This window comes from Zonotrichia leucophrys, chromosome 11, assembly GCF_028769735.1.
Source record: "Zonotrichia leucophrys gambelii isolate GWCS_2022_RI chromosome 11, RI_Zleu_2.0, whole genome shotgun sequence".
Taxonomy (NCBI): domain Eukaryota; kingdom Metazoa; phylum Chordata; class Aves; order Passeriformes; family Passerellidae; genus Zonotrichia; species Zonotrichia leucophrys.
In genome coordinates, this window is record NC_088181.1 from 5,262,612 (window position 1) to 5,278,557 (window position 15,946).

General features: G+C 39.1%; 1 long non-coding RNA gene across 1 annotated transcript in view; it reads left to right on the forward strand.

Moving 5' to 3' along the window:
- The window catches only part of LOC135453022 (uncharacterized), a 66,898-nt gene extending 52,122 nt beyond the window's left edge, over positions 1-14,776 (forward strand). Inside the window, exon 3 of the long non-coding RNA XR_010441751.1 lies at positions 14,393-14,776. This is a non-coding gene — a long non-coding RNA (uncharacterized LOC135453022). The remainder of the gene's footprint in view (positions 1-14,392) is intronic.
- Positions 14,777-15,946: the final 1,170 nt, after the last annotated feature.

Here is a 15,946-nt window from a genome sequence, read left to right on the forward strand (position 1 = left end):
TGCTGACTTCAGGCTCTCATTGTGAGCCAGCACAGTTTCGGAAATGCTCTCCCTGCCTTCAGCTGGTGGCAAAACAGCAACTGAGAAACAGTTCCCTGCATGAGCCCAGCACTTGCCTTTCCAGTCCTTATTGGAGACTGAATCCTGCTTCTCCTTCCTTTCACTCATCCTTTATGAGCTATAAAGGCCAATCTCAGCAAATACTCACCATTATCTTGTCTAAAACCTGAGTTATTTTTGCTGCCTGCTGTACTTTTCTTGTTTCACATATGTTTTCTCTGAACTAAATGGGGATGGAATAATGTGTATTCTCCTGAAATTAGGCTGTATTCACCACTTAATTCCTAAATAACCATAACTGATTTATCCTGCACCTTTCAGTGTCTTTTGTCTTTGCATTTTTCTTCATCCAGATGGTTTTCTCTGCTGAGGAAACAAATTCCAAAGGAGGAATACTGAACTGATTCTACTGTCAATTTTCTCAACTCCATACTAGTGTAATTTCAGTATTTTGCATTAATGATATGTCTAAATATAGTGGTATTTCTGAGGATTTTCTAGACCAAGAAACATAAATAACCCTAACTGTGGAACGGATTGCCAAAGGACTCCACAATCTTCATTATAGAAATAATTTATAAAAAGGGCCATTTTGACATGGGAATGATTAATTACCTAGTGCCAACACATATCAAAATTTCAGCTCTTTTATAACCAACATTTCTGTACCCATCATGTAACAGAATCGTGCTCCTGTTTTTAACAGACTAGAAAATGTGGAAGTATCTGGCAACCAGTAAATGAGTCACACGTTATTTCTATGAGATATCTGTCTCAGCTGACACCACCTCACTCAGAATAAAGTTCTGATGATGCTTCCTGAAGATGTGCTAAGCTTCTGAAAGTGCCTGTTCATAGTGTGTCTTTTGGAGCTCTTTAGAGATATCTTTAGAATTAATTTATGTACTCATGAATTTTGTCCTTTGGCAGTTGCCCTTCCTTCAGAAATACCAATCATGGAAATATTTGTGAAGCTTGTGTGTCAGCAAAGTTCATACAAATTCACTTAATTGCTGAAGGAAAAGTTCATAGAAGATTTTCAATGGTTACTTCAGTGAGGAAATGCTTGTTTTTTATTTCAGTTCTGTTTAGGGTCAGTGTGTCAGACACTGAAGATACATAACCAAGGAAAGCCAAAGAGCTTAAAATCCAAGTTACCCTTATTGATGCTTTTCTTTCTTTGATCTCTCTCTTGTCTTTGCTAATGGGGCCTACTAAAGATCTGTTACATCCTTAGGGTGTGAATTAGGATTAGAAAACTTTTCCTTAGTGACAAAAATAATATTTATTCTTGTATTTTTTCTGCTTAAAAGATTTCATTTTTTTCAGAAATTGAAACCCATCTGCTTTGACAGAGCAGTCCTGAGCTATGAGTGATCTTTTTCTTTTAATAATCACTCTGGTTTATTGGTTTTTGCTTATTCTTTCTCCGTTTATTGGTTTTTGCTTATTCTTTCTCCTAAATGTACTTTTGAAGGGTTGTTATCATCAAAGAGTTGCTGTTTATCAGCTGATATAATTTTTCTGGATATTTTGTGTGAAAAGACAAATCTCAGCCCTTTCTTCAGAGGGGCTGAAGAAGCTGAGTTCATTGTCAAGGTAACTCTCACTGGATATGTGAGCTCATGGCAGTTAGGAAAAATACTGCTTAGTGTCAGTCACATGAAAGATCCTTCATTTCCCCACCTCTCAGCCTCTCAGGAAACATTCTGACCTTCTCAGACTGAACAAAAAAGTTCCTTGGGATACTGGAAAACTCTGTCATGTTTAAAATCAAGTCCCACTGGAGAAGAATCTACCAAACACAAGAGACATTGTGGAGGCTTGTATTTCTTTAAGGAAGATATTTTGTCATGTGTGTCTTCTCAGGAGAGAAAAATTGCACTTGCTGAGTTTTCAGTGAAATTTCCTGTTCTCTTCCTACTTTTTTTTTTGAAATGGACTCTATATTTGGAGAAAAAGGTACAGTCCAAAAAAGATCGAGCTGAGCCCAAATCCTGTGCTTTAGAGTGTGATTAAAGAGTTGCATTTCCCCAAACAGCCATGTCACAAGATGCCAAGTGCAGAAGGCATTAATCACCTGCATCTTATCTCTGTGAAAAGACATCTTCAAAGCAGAGAGGAGGAGAGTTCTACCCTCTAGAGATAAATGGCACATCGTAAATAGCGAGAGGCACTCAGATACTGTGATTATGAGCTCTATAGAAATGCCTATAAATAATACTAGGAAGTGCCCAGATACTACAGCTTACTTATGAAAATAAATAAAGCACATAAAAATCTGACAAGATGCAAGCTTCTCTCCCATATGAGGACACTTCACTTTCCTTTTCCACTTTCTATTCTGAGAGCAGGATCTGTCACGCAGGGACTGGGTCCTCGTCCTTAACTTGCAGGGTCTTGAGAAATAATAAAGAAAACCACTATGTAAAATAGCATAAAAGCATTGGGGTCAGAAAACTTTTGAAGGCACACTTAGCTGTGCATCCTTTCCAAATTTTGAGTTTAGACAAAGAGAAGCGTAGCTGGGCAGAAACTTTTAGAATCTGAAATGTGAGAATATTTGAATGTGGATTCTGATACAATAGAAGCAGATTTGGTGTTCAGTGGGAGTGAGACATAAAGATTCCACAAAGGTGCCTGTAGCAATAATGCATTTGCTTCTGGTGAGCTGCAGCAGTCACTCAGCAAGATCAATATCTAAAGAAAAAATTGCATTGGTTGGAATTGCTTCGTTTTCTGTGTATTTTTTTTTACCCAGGCAGTTTTGAGCTGTTCTAGTTCTGGTTAGTTTTGCTTTCTCATCAAACATTTTTTTATTAGTACTGTTCTCTGATAAGCTACATGTAATTCTTGATATTGTTTATATGATTAGCAGTTCAGAAACTCTGAAGTTTGTGTTGGTAAGATCTCTGAATTACCCTGCTCTGGGATCAGCAGTATTACTGAGTGCTGCCAGTGGGACAATTTGGTTGCAATGTGGATTTTGGAGACAAAAAAATGTACTGCAGTGAAATGAATAATTTTTAATTTGAAATATTATTTGAACAGAAATTACTGTGTTGGCCTCACTCAGTTTGGTGTGTTTCTAGAGGATCATATACAAATCACGAGTGTCTCTTGGTACAAAGACAAATGCTTTACAGTGAACTGCCACGGATTCTTTTCAGGTCTTAGCAAATCCTTTCATATCTCTCTTCTGATAATCCACTGTTTCTTTAAAAAAATAATGGTGAATCATCATTTAGTATAGGGGATGAAAACTTGCTCTTATATCCTCACGTTTTTTTATATGGTTGCTCGTAAATGAAGAACTAAGGAAATAGCCAGTGCACAAATCCAATTTTACTGGTGTTCTTGATTATGCACAGTGCTCCTGGAGCATTTTGTGGTGTGGAATTCCTCTTGGATAATGCTCTGGAGCATAATGAGAACATGTGTGTTCCATATAGGTTTAAGAATTTTATTTTAAACTCCCTGAGTTTTGGTTTTACACTTCCAGCTTCAAAGGCAATGAGTCCCTCAGCCAGGATTTGAAGAAGACGCTGCTGAGAAAATTAAATTTTTCTGTCTGTTGGAAATTATCTAGGCATAAGTTTAAAGTCTGTATGAGGTGTTGTTTCTCTGTGGCAGAATTCCTGCAGGTTTCTTCTTCAGGATTTAGTGCTGAGCCCTGGCCATGTTCTGCCCAAAGGAATTGCACAGACCAGGCAGTGAAAGGAACTGGGTGCCTGAACTGCTTGGTCCCCTGGTGTAGTCTTGGCATCTCTTTCCCTTGGGTAAAAATTGAACTGAGGTGGAAAAATTTGAACTTGGCAAGTAGTAAGAACAGGTTTATTTGTACCACGTTTTGGTTTTTTTTTCCTAGAGTGATAAAATGAAAGACTTTAGAAAGGTGTTTGATTAAACGCTCTTGAGATTTGCGTAAGTTTTAGCTGTGAAAATTGAAGAAATGTGTGCCTATCCATACTGCTTTTGCTGGCTTTTTTATAAAAACTTGGTTTTGGTAGGATGTCTGTGTCAGTAAAGTGCAAAGTTCACTGAATTCCTGCTGAAGATGATGTGAGTTGATGGGCATGGAAATGTGTCCAAGAGCAGGAGATCAAAGCTAAGATTTGGACCATGACCATCCTCAGTTTTGGAATTCCATGGAGTCCCATCCCACTGCTGATATTAAACTGTGCTTTCAATCTGGGAAAGCTTAGGTGCAAAGCAGCAGTTCACAGCTTTTGCAGGAAGGCATTTTCTCTGGAAATGATTTTGAAAAATTGTAGGCTGGTACACTTCCATAATTCTACAACTGTAAGGAAAAATCTCAAACAAACTGTACTTCAGGAGAATCTATTGAGTAGTATTAACAGGAATTGGCAATTTTAGTGTGAGCAGCACACCAGAAACATCCCTGTGCATGGCACTGAATGCCAGGAGCAGTGTGAGGTTACTGATAAACAGAAAACCTTGCAGAAAGAGGAAAATGAACTCTGTGAGAGTATTTAGGCTTGGGGCTCTTGTAAGCTCTTTGGTTCCACTGCTGCAAACATGAAATGGTTTGTAACACACAGTCAGGCCAAATTCCCCACTCACTAATAGTGGTCTCACCCAGAAGTTGCTGTATCTGGATAATCCAGTATCCACTATTCTGTGGGCCAAGTACTTGAAAAAAAAAAAGTCTGTCTTGATCTTGTAACCCAGATGTTTAGGTGGTAATTCACAGTAAACTTCCAGTCCTGCAGAGCTGGTCCATCTCACTGAAATATTAAATGTTCTGTTCTTATGAATTATCAGTCAAGGAGACATTTAAATCTTATAGCTTGTTTGTATATAGATGGATTGAGTAGTTGATTATATTTGTTTTAATTATATGTAGAAATGTCAAGCACCTTGATTAAGTGGTCGCCTAATGTACATTTTTTGTGACCAAATACCTACTTGAAATTGCTTATGGCTTCAGAGCACTCATGTATCTGACAGGGTCATCAGTGCCACAAAACCTTCCTGTCTGTGTGGTGCCTGCTGAGCCTGAGCTTCTCTGCAGCTGTAAATGCTGCTGGGGACAAGGTCTTCCCTTGGGCCAGCCCTCTGGAACCGTGTGCTTGCAGCTGCGTGCAAACCTGAACAGTTATCAACACAGGGAGGACAGATTTGTGCTTCCCAGGGATTTCTGTGCTTCCTAGGAGCTTGAAAATGAAGCTGTTTCTACATTAGCTTTTCCTCTTCTGTGGATGTTTCTGGTTCTTGATTTGTACTATTTCAAAATTTCTACCAAGTTCATGAGTTTGTTTGATGACACAGAAGGAAACTCTAGACGTAATTTTTTGTCTGAATTTTAATTATGTTGGTATCTAAACATTGATGTTTTCCTGCTGTAGTCCTCAGAGAAGAAAAGCTTTTGAGTGAGATTATTGCTGCTATCTTTTTTGAAGACCTGAAAAGCCCTATTCTTAGGAACTGTTCCCATTGTCAGTATGTAAGAGTAAGTAAAATTGGAAGAAAAGGAAATGTGGAAGTTCCCAATCTTTAAGTTATTTCACTCTGGACCAGACTGTCAAAGTACCTGATGGATCCAAAACAAAGAGCCATGCTGTGAAAACTTGTGAAAGACAAAAAGAGGTTAAAAGATTTTCTTGGATGTCTGCACATTGAATAGTCATCAATTCTGTTACCAGAATGGCTCCTGGAGTTTGTCTGATGTTCCTGGTGAGAACATGGTCTGGCCTATGATTAAATTCTCATCTTTGCCCAAATGTTTGAAAGGGCAACTGTCTTAAACCTTTGAACTTTATTTGTAATACAAAACTTCAATTAGATAAAAGACAATAATTAGCAAATCTTTTATCTTAGGGCATAATTAAATCTTTAAGGCAGGACATCTTAATCAATGACTTGTAATGACAAGTTCATAAATAAATTAATTCTTCCAATGAGTGTCTGACAGAAATCAATGAGTGTTAAAAGAGATTCAAGATGAGGGGACACCACTATAGAAACACTGTAGCTCAATTACGCTTGGTTTAAAGATTCTCATCTATAAAGTATTAGCTTGTTCAAAAGATGATGTATTATTTAAAGACAAATCATTAAAATACTAACATCTAATTTTGTAGAGCCTTTTTTGGAACTTCCATCTTTACATATATAAGCATTTCACCATGGTTTATGATTATCTTTTTGTATAGGTTCACTATGAAAATATATAGGCAGCTTGACTGATTTGCTGTCCTTGCTGAGTCCTGGTGATAAGTCTTGTCAGTGAAAGTAAAACTTGTCAGAGCAGATGTTGTGTAACCTGTATGTCACTGGTAAGGATCTCCCATCCAGGTGAAAACTTGTACAAAAGTGTCTCAACACCTTAAGTGTTCTTACTCAAGGGATTGGTACATTTCTGTTCATTTAACACTTCATACCACAGCACAGTACATGAACTTTAACTCAAGGGTTGTCTGTTGGTGTAGGAATGGTAAAATGAGGACACAAAAGAAAGGCACAGGGATCTCATTCTGTTTGAGAGCTCTTGTGACCAGTGTTACCTGTGAGGTGTTAAGCCCTGGGAGCTGCCTCTTGCTGGAGCCAATACAGCAATTGCTAATAATTTCTACGAGGGGGTTGGTGGAAATTCCACTTTCCTAATATTACATACAACTGTTTTGCTTCTAGTTAGCTCTGCTAAATCCACTGCTCTGCCTCCTGTCTCCCACTTGTTCTGACTACCTGGTTTTAGTTGATTAAAAAGGCAGCAGCTTCACACTACTTGTGTGAATCTCTTAATCACGATTCTTTCCTTACTCATTTAACTGTAATGTTAAGTGTTCAAGAAAAAGTAGTGGCAAATATTTCCAGTTTAACTCACTTTTATCAAGTTTCTCCTGTGGTTTGTGGCATTTAGAGTATCTCTGACAATAAACATTCAGGTTTTAAATGTTTGGTACATGTATGTGGAGAGTAAGTGCTGTAACTCTTGATGAAGCTTTATCATCATTAGGCAAAGGAACTTCAGACTGTCAGCACAGGTGCTAAATCACTTTTGTTGAATTTATGTTGATTTCTTGAGGTGGCAAGGATTACAGCAAGCATTCCTAAGGATTTCTCTTTCTGTATATCAACAGGGCTCCTTGATTAAAAAGTGCAACTGTTCTTGAGCATGCTGAGTTTTTCCATCAAGCCCGGGCTGCTGCTGCCAGCAGGGTGGGAGCTGTTGTCCCCCTGATGCATCTGGCAGGGCTGCAGTAGCTGAAAGGCTGCTCTGGTGTTTGGTTTGCCTGGCAGCCAAGGGGAAGGGCTGTTTGGCCAGCCTGCACAAATAGGTCTGGTCTAGTCCCAGCCAGTCCCGCTCCATCTGGAAGATCCACCAAAACTAGACTGAACTTGTGGAGCAGATATTGTGGTGGAGACAAGCTGGGAATGGGAGCTCAGGGTGGAGAAAGATCCAGGACCTGCTGGAGCTTGAGGTGCAGGGTAGGGGAGGAAGGCAGAGGGAGCAGGAGCAGAGCAGGCTGCATTCAAACCAGAGCACACAAAAGCACGGCAAACAGTTAGACTGCTACTGTGATCTCTTTTCTAACTCACAGGATAAAAAACCTCATCAGTTTTATACTGTCCCAACAGTATTAATTAAATAATTATGCTTTCTCCTAATGTATTAATGAGACAAATATAAATTTATTTTGGTTTTGAGTGGTGAAAATCTGCAGCTTCTAGAATGATCAATTCTTTCTGTTGTTGTGTGGGGCACTGAATATCAGATGAAGTCAAAACGTTAGTGATTTCCCATTTGAAACCTGTTAAACAGCACAACAGATGGAAAGTTCTGTTCAGGTTATGCAGATTATGTCCAGATCTGTCAGTGATTAAAAGAGAGGTAGCATGGGCTGGTGGCTGGTGTTGATAGATATCTCTGCAGAATGGTAAGACAGGTCTCACATCCTCGTAACCCAGCAGCTCTGCCCCTGGCAGACGGTGTCTGCTGCCCCTCACACCTTATAAAGATCAGTTGCTATTCATGTGAAACTGGGTTATAGCTCAGAGCATCCTTGGACAGATTTGTTCACAACCTGAGTGCTTGCTGCTCTTCAGAAGGGTGATGGGAATTTAAACCTCGTGCTGCTTTGGATATACTCTCCCTTCAGAGCTGTCATCCAGGGCGTCAGACTTATCCTTAGCAGGCTTCAGCTTTAAAGGTCCTTTACCCACCATGTAATATTCCTGTCCATCCCATTATGCCCTGTCAGAGAGTGTTGGTGTATTTTGTTTGAAGCAGTTTAAGAGTATTTTGCTAAATTCCTTCAAGGGAATTCAAATAGCCCTAATGACTAGATTACCTTACAGGCTTTTAAATGTTTCCCCAGCTGCTGGATTCAATGCAGTATGAATTGTGAGCCTTTCCACAGTAATCTTGGCATTTGTTGATGAGTTAAATATTAACAGATTCTTTTGTCTTTCTCTCAGACAGTAGACTCTGCACCTGCTTAATTTGCTGTAGGGTTTCTTAAAAGCAAATGTTGCTTTCATTTCAAGTGCTCTGGGTTTTGTTCTCTGTATGTGCTTTACATGAGGTCAGTTTGAAGAAGCCTTGGACTGAAACAATTCTGTTATCTTGCAAACATGATTCTGTCCCAGTAAAAATCTGGGATTGGGAAGAGCTCCCATCTGCACTGATAAACTCGAGTGGTGGATTTGTTGCAAACAGATTAATTCAATGTGATGCCCTGTACAGGGCCTCAAAATTACTTTCAGCATCTTTTTCAGCATGCCAGTTCTTTAGATCATCAGAAGAGAGGAAAAACACAAAGAAAAAAGAGAAGTTAATAAATCAGTCGTGTAGATGGGCTAAATATTTGAAGCAATGTGGGTGGCTAAGCCAATACAACAGACGTATCTTAGGTATTTTTCTTTTAAAGACAAAGACAGTTTGCCTCCCACACATTTCAAAATGAATCTCAAATGTATTTTTATAATTTACAATTATTTCCATCAGAGAATAATAGAGGTTTAATGCCTGAGGTAATTAATGTTCTGTGATGTCTATTATAATAGCTATTTTAAGTGTAGGAAATACCCTAATAAGAAACAGTTTGCTAGTTTGCTGATCTAGTTGATTTTTATCATAGCTTTCTCTGTAAAATAACAATTGGAAGATATGACAATAGATATTTTCATTAAACACTTAAGCATCTGATAAAACTTGGGCAAAGACAGATCACTTCAAAAAGAACTATTTAAAAAAAATCAACCCCTCTCAATTTCTGACATTTATTTTTTATGCTGCCCTGTGTTTTAAAATATTTTGTGACATTTATTAAATATAATAATTGGTGGACTGCAATTCTTTGAATCCAGTTAAAACTCAGACTGTGTTAAATGTCTTTTAATGAAAGAAGAATTTGGTGAATGAAGACTGTATTTTATAAGGAATATTTAACTGATTGTAGAGCTACATCTTTTCCAAGTTATGTATTGAAACCATTAAAAACCAGTAAACTTGTTATATCTTTTTCATACTCCCCCTGGTTTCCCCTCTTTAAGGTCTTGAAAAACTGTTTTGTGTTATTGTTTCCTCCCCAGTTTCTTGTTCCTGTAGATGCTTCTTTTTTCCCCTACTTATTCAGCACATATCATTCTATCCTTTGTAGTGCTTGAGGTTCTTTCTTATATCTCTCCCCCTCTACATTCCTGTATTCAGGACTTTGTTAGACTTACCTGCTTTCCAAACTTCATTTGGTGCATTACCTTTTTTCCTTGTACTTATATTTTCTTGAAGGATTCATTTTATTGTACTTTTTTCACAAGCTCCATTTCAGCAGAATTCTTGAAGAATCCAGTGTCATTCTGAATAAAGCTACTCATTTTCAGATTTCTGGGATTCATAAGCACGAGTTATCTTAACAGGAATTTGTTTACTTTTAGATGCCTTTCATAAGTTTTCTCTTTGTCAGCCATGTTACCATATTTTTCCAGATTATTTTATTATCTGTTATAATTTCTATTTCTTTATGTTGGTTCTGGTTGTAGTGTTTAATCTTTATGGTGCTCAGGTTCATCTTCTCATCCATTCTTTTTCAGTTCAGCTTTTCTAAAGCAAATGCCACACTTTCCTTAAGCCTCCAATTCCAACTCTTCCCACTTCAGCTTCCTAATCCCCAGACTCTCATGGTGGCACTCCTTACTGAAACTGTGACTAAAACTGCAAATTGACTGACAGTATACTTTGATTTTTCCCATTAGGGCAATAAATGTATCACCCTCCTGTAAAAATTCTGACCCTAGCATTTCCAAAGTGCTCTACAAGCTTTAGGCCAGGTACACAGTACAGAATACTTGGTGCAGAGATTTAAATTCTCTATGTTAAAATAAGTATTTCTGAAGAAGTTTTCATTGACTGCCTGTAGGATTTTTCTCAGATTGTCAGCTCCTGGTATGCTGAAGCTTTGCTGTGTTAGTGGAAGGTCAGGCTGTGCTCAAAACTGCAGTTGCAGTAAGCTTTGAAGGTGTTATCTGAGCCAGCCCAAAAAACCTGTTTCCTCTTAAAAAAATTTTATTCCTTCAATTCTGTTCACTTGTGTTTTCAAAAATTAGAAAAGATATTTCCAGAACTGATTTGGTTTAAAGTGACCATTGTAATAACAACACTGGGGAGTTTTTATTGTGTGTCTTCATCCATTTGAATAAATGATCTGACAGTTGAGTGACTTGGGGTCTTTACTGTCAGTCCTTACCCCAGCCCTGTAAGAGTTAAATCTAAGGGGTTAGAGCAGTGCTTAAGAACTTCTAGGTACTTTGGATATTGGGGTGGTGCTGTGTTTGTGTGGTGTTTTTTGAAGTATTTTTGATTCCAAAAGCAAGGCTGCCCAGCTGTGCCTGTGTTCATGTCCCTGACCTGGGGCTGCAGCAGCAGCTCCCTGGATGTCAGGGATTTCCTTCCCTGCCCAGCCTGACCTGAGCACTCAGCTTTCACTTGTGAGCTCTGGGCCTTCTCAGGGATGTTATGTGCTTTCATTTTCATTTGTCCAGGATAGGAAATCAGCTAGGGAAGGGTTGGCATATTTAACATCCCACCCCCAATCCCACTGCTGCCAATATATGGGAGTCAGCTTAAATATATCCTCCTGCTCACTACTGATGGACTGGTGCTAAATGTTTGTTTTGGCTTAAAGGGGCACTGTTGAGATGTAATCACAGGATGATTTTGTTTCAGATTTTCCATTGAATGCATAGTTTTCTGGCTGACTTACTTGGCTGTGTGTTTCAGCAGATATATGTATATACATGGTTATCCAGTGGTCTATGTGAAATATAGCAACATTCCCTTTGCACGTTGTTAATATGAATTTAGAAATGAATGACTAACTTAAACAGTCCCTTGCAGATGTTATGAAAGTGTTCTGGGTTAGAAAAAAAAATAAAAGATAGGGAAAAACTGAATGTACTTATAGCTATTTGTGGGTTTTCTTGCCCTTTTTTAGGTTCCTTTCTGGCTTTAAATTCTCTCTCTGGTTTTGGCTCTTATGCAGTTGTACAGTGGTGCCCTATAGATGAGCATGTACAAAGCATCAATACAGGGCAGTGGCTTTTCTTTTAATAATTACTAAATGGTAATATATTTTTCTAGTAGAGAGCATCTAGGGCTCAGTGCAATGTGTGACTTTTTGATGTTCTGTAATGGCCCTCAACATTACAACTCCACCTTCTGGCCTTGGAATGTAAGGGCTGGGTGCATCATTGCCTATGGGAGAAGAATTTTTTTATGCATATTTACAGGAAGGGCAAAAGAGAAGTCAAATTCTCTAGTATTGAGAAGTTGTTTTTCTTCTTGTGAGTTTGCATTCATCTTCAATCTGAGTGTGGCACTGACCTGGACTAGTCTGTCAATATAGTATTTTCAATTTTCTATGGTGAGGTATTAAGATGTGTAAATGGCTTAAAACAATGAGATTTGACTTCAGTTCTTGATTTAGGATCTACCATTCCTAGCACTCAATCTCTTCAATATTGAGAACTGAAACAAGAAATGTTGAAGCATCCACGCCTAAGTCTTTCTGCAGAGCACTATCAAATGGATGAAGTCATGTTTTTAAAGAAGTCAAAATCACTACTGACTGGCAAAGCAAGGGTAGGCTCTATAAGCAGTTCAAGGTTATGTTCATTATGATATTTGCTTTAGCTTAGTCAAGAATTGACTAAGGAAAGTATGAACCTGTATAAGGAAACAGGGTCCTTGAATTTGGAATAGACAGGTAAGATGATACCAGTACCCCTGAGGGTGGTAAGATCTGCTCAAGAAACACCTCATTTCAAGCACCCTTTTTAGAGCTTTATTTATTCATTAACTTTTGGTTACATCTTTGGTCATCTTGCAGTCTTTCTGCCTGGCTTGTGGTAGAAAAAAACATGAATATGTGGGAGGAAAAGATGAATTGAGAAGTGGAAGAAGACTGTCTTGTCTTTTCTTTCACAAAGGATGTGTCTGTTCTCACTTCCAAGTCAAGCAGCAATGGAGTGACACTTTCCCAATTGCACTTTCCACGCAAGTGATGCTATGGCTACCACATGGTGGTTCTATAATTGTGAGGTGATGATTGTGTGATGCCAACTGGGAGGCAGAAAGGAGGTTAGGCAATGCTGAACTGGAGGGGAGGGGTGCCCTGACGCAATCTGCTCATTGCCTGGGCGCTGCTGGAGCCAGGCAGCCTCCCCTCCACAGGAAAAATGCTGCTCTTGTCCTTCCCAGTAATAAAGAGAGCAAGAATTAGGCTTGGGATGGGATTTTGTTTGTTTATTCTTTAGTATAGCCCTGCTTAGCTGTAGATAGCAATGCCCTTATGGAAGGGAGCTCAAGAGCCTGGCATTGCAAATACTTCCAGCTCTGTGCTTCCCTCAGCGCCCAGGAAAAGGAGTAAAGACAGCTAAACTTCAAGACTAGGTTAATATTTAGATGTATCTCCCGCTTCTTTGGAATCCTACATGTGGCTCAAAATCTTTTGATGTATTTTCAGTAAAAATTGGTAGTTTGTCCTGAGAAATATGACTTCTGTAATAAGCACCATCTGAAAAGACTGTGGGTATGGCTGTGGTACAACATCTTCATGTCAGCTGTGCTGGTAGGGAAGGAGGAGTTTTGTTGAATAGCTTTTGGCAATTGGACTATTTTTTGATTTTATTTTCCCCTCAAAAATCCTTAGAGAGGAAAGATATGGACAAGAATAGCTAGATGCACACTCCCCTCCAAGAGACCACAGCAGAACTCTGAGGTGCTGATGTAAAGACTTGTATTTGTTCATGTCCCAATCATTTTGATATCTCATCCTAGAGGAGCTCATGTATTAATAAATCCTCTTTGGCCACTCTAAAAGATGTGCAGGTCAGCTGAGTCATCCTGGCTTTGAGGTCAATTTCTTGGGTAAACTTCATGAAACTTGATGGTTCTAAAGCAGCATATTAGTCAAATCAGAATTTAGAAATAATTAAGATTTGATCGAATACACAGACTTTCAAGATCTATAAACCTGAGCACTTCTGACTTTATGGGCTCAATCCAGGCACAGATGCAATTGCTGAAGTGGCTCCAACAATTCATTACTCAGGTATGAAATATGGGCACCAAGTTTAGGTAGGGGGTCACTGATGGTAAAAAATCTGCAGTTGACAGTACAGTACATTCAAGCTTAAATTTTGGAATTTGGCTCAAATATACCCCACCTCTAGCAATAGTACATAAATTCTTAGGGAAGTGAGCTGGTGATACAGCTGTATTACTGTAAGCAAAAATCCTGAGGATGGGACTGCTGCCATTGGCTTCAGCAGAGCCAGAAAACATTTCCTCATCCTTCTGCATGGAAATTGAGGTTGGCCATGAAGTCAGTCCTCCATCCCTCTTCAACCTTGGGGCCACTAAAGCCAACCATGTGGATGTGGCTCTTGTTACTCCAGAGTGCTGCTGAGCTGTGTGCCAGATGTGTAGGGAGGGGTTCAGCTGCCAGAGGAATGGGTCAGCAGTCAGATGTTCTACCAACCCTGGTGTGTATTTGCAGGCAGGACCAAGAGTGGGTAGGTTTAAACTGGGAGTGGGCCACCACAGAGACTGACCTGTCTGGAAACAGATCACACCATTCAGGTCCACACTGGATAGCCACAGAAACAGTGTTTTTTGATTTTATAGTTGGTTTTATAAGAGCTTTGATGCTGGCCCTTAGTATCAGCAGAGTGTGCTGGTAGTGCCTGAATGATTTACCTAAATTCATGTTTGAAGCTGTTGGTGCTGCAAGAACAGCTTTGACTTAGATTCTCTGGGATTTTAGGTTGTTGCAAGCCCCAGACCTCGCTCCCTTGCACTTTCTTTCAGGCCCTGACTTTATCAGTGACTTCTGCAGCTGGCTGAAGGCAGGATTTGCACAAAGCTGAACTACATTTTAATACTTGCTGTCACTTTTGGAAAACCTCAAAATTGTGACTTTTTCCCAAAGTAACTAGAGACATAAAAATCGTCGAAGGAAACAGTTAATAGAGTGCAGGGCAATCGAAGGGCTTTGGCTCCTACTGCAAAATATTAACAGCTGTAATTTGACCTCTTAGCCAATTAATTTTGGCCAGTGTAAAATTCCATACACTAAATCTGTTTACGATACTTCACTATTCTAGGCATCTGATACTGTGCCAAGACCTTAATATGTCTCTGAACAGAGGTCAAGTCATGGCCTTAAAATGAAGACTTGAAATATAAGCTGTGTGTGGGTGGGTTGCCTTATGTCCCTAGGGGGCTTATGAGTTCCTTTTCTATTGCTGTATGATCTGAAACTCTGGTCACTGCTCTCTGTATTACCTTCTTGTATTTCTTAATCAAAATAAATCCATTTTGGAGCTCAGAAATGACCCCTCTTTTTCGCAGTTTGTCTGTGCTGTTATGTTTTTACTTCATGCCTCTGGTTAAGCATGCCAGCAGTTATCTCTTCTCTCTGTTGTAGATTTGTTCAAAAACTCATCTTTGATAAATTTCCTCAAGTTGTCTAAGTGATGTCCATCTTGTGTTTTGGGATGATACAGTCATTCTGCCTGTCTTTTAACACTTTGTTTTCTTAGCTTTGGCTTTTGGGCCTGGATTTCTCTCTGTTAAAGTATATGAACACCAATAAAATAGTCTGATTTTTTTTTTAGAAAACATAACAAATGTTTGTTGTGCCTTCCTGCTTGCAGAGTGAATGGTGTTTGTGGCTGCACAGCAACATGTTAAGAACTGCAAGTTGTGTTAGGCTCCAATGAATGCTGGTTAGTTCTGCATGAATATATATTGACTGGATTAAAGCCTAATTCAGCTTTTTTTTTTGTTTTTTTTAGTTTTTGCCAAGCTGTACATAACTGTTGTTAGGTTATGAATCAGACAAACTGGTCTACTTAAATCCATGTTGTATGAAACACTGTATTCCCAGTGCAGCACCATATTCCCAATGCCATGGAATGGTGCAGCTCACGGTAACAGGCTCAAAGCAGGCAAAGTCTGAAGTGCATCATATTCTGTTCAAGTTGTCTGACTTCCAGGAGGAGTCCTGGACCACTGCTTTTTCCCCCAGAACCAGCTGACATATGTTTCATATCATAGCAGAGCAGTTTTCTGAGCTACCCTATACCTCTTGTGTCATTGTTGAATTAAAATCTACTGTTGGCATGTTCTGCATGCACTTTTCTGCAGGATTGAAATGCTGTGCACCTAAATTAAAGGTGTGCCAAGTAGCCTGAAAATAATGAAAGCATGAAGTATCTGCTGTTCCACATGCTTGGATGTATTGGCAATCGTGCCTGAGACCTTGAGAAGCAAAAGGAAACACAGCCTAACAAAACTGAATCACTGTCCAAAATTTTTGAAACTTTAGATAATGAAATAAAAAATGCATCTGTTATATTA